The following is a 1,437-nucleotide window of genomic DNA, read 5'->3' on the forward strand; positions in this document are numbered from 1 at the left end:
CAAGTCAAGCATCTATTTCAAGTGATCTCCTCCCTCAAGAAGCATATACAACCCACTTGTTGTTTTGTGAGACGCCAAGGTTCTTGCAGAGGACTATACCACCGGATTTGAGTTCCTGGAAATGAACAAACTTAGACTAAAAACAAAATGTACCCGGATATAATCTTCGTTGAAGGGAAATGAACTTGTGTTGTGCTATGAAATAGCTGCAAGAACTTAGAGGGTAACAGGTTTTTTTGCGGTAGACAGAAGACGACGGGCTGCAGAGAACGGCCAGAGTCCCAGTATCTCTACCGCGGTGCGTGACGCCTTAGACATTGGCCACTAGGTCCTGGCGCTTATCTTGGACTAGGAAGCGGAGGAGGAGGAGGTGGTGGAGGAGGAGGAGGAGGAGGAGAGAATGAGAGAAACACATGGATTGGTTGCCTCCCACACACGTCCAGATGTGCTGGGGACTGAGCCTGCAACCGAGGTACATGCCCTGGACCAGAATCCAACCTGAGACCCTCCAGTCTGCAGGCGGACGCTCTAACCGCTGAGCCAGACCAGCCAGGGCTGTGTCTACTCTTGATCACCCTTCCCACCAACGGTAACAGATTGTACCTCTCACTGTTCCCTCATTCGTTAATGAGTTAAACGGGATCTCTGACACCTGTGCATTTTCTATTTGTCTGGTAGTCAATGCTCCTTTATCAAGATCGATATGTTTTTCTGTATGTGTTAGACTTCAATTTTTTTAAAATGTCAAATAAGAAAAGTTGGGTTTTAAAGGGGCAGGAGAGGTGGCTGGGGTTCCCGATAAGGCTGCCCTCCTCAGGCCCTGCATTCCTGCGTGGGACGTACAGGACAGCGGCCACGCCCTGGGCTCCCCACGGCGGGTTGGCATTTCCCAGGCTGGCGTCTGACTGAGCCTGCAGCCTTGTGGGGGAGGAGCGGGGAGGAGCAGGCGGCTGCCCATGGCCTAACTTCATTCACTGAATTCAAAAGCCACAGTGTCCCTCTCCCCGGGGAGCAGGCTGATGGGGCTCCTCCCAGGATGCTAACTCCCAGGATGGGGCTAACTCCCAGGATGCTAACCTGCTAACGGCTGGGGGCCTGCTAACCAGGATGCTAACCTACTCACCAGGATGCTAACCTGCTAACCAGGATGCTAACCTACTCACCAGGATGCCAACCTGCTTCCTCTAGTTCCCAGCAGAGAAATAAAACAAGTGGAGGGACGGCCGCCTGCATTAGCCGCACCTGAGGCCTCTGAGCCCCATGAAGATTGGCAGACCATGAGGATTTGAAAGATGTGGGTTTGGGGCCACCCCGGAACCTGGGAGGAATGGCACTCCATCCCCAAAGCTGAGCCCCCAACACGCACCCCCACATCCATGAGAAGTGGGTGGGGCCCCGGGGCTGAGGGGGGACAGGGGAGAGGGGAAGCGCCCAGGC

The sequence above is a fragment of the Myotis lucifugus genome, unplaced genomic scaffold, assembly GCF_000147115.1.
Source record: "Myotis lucifugus unplaced genomic scaffold, Myoluc2.0 scaffold_1244, whole genome shotgun sequence".
NCBI classification, from domain to species: Eukaryota; Metazoa; Chordata; class Mammalia; order Chiroptera; family Vespertilionidae; genus Myotis; species Myotis lucifugus.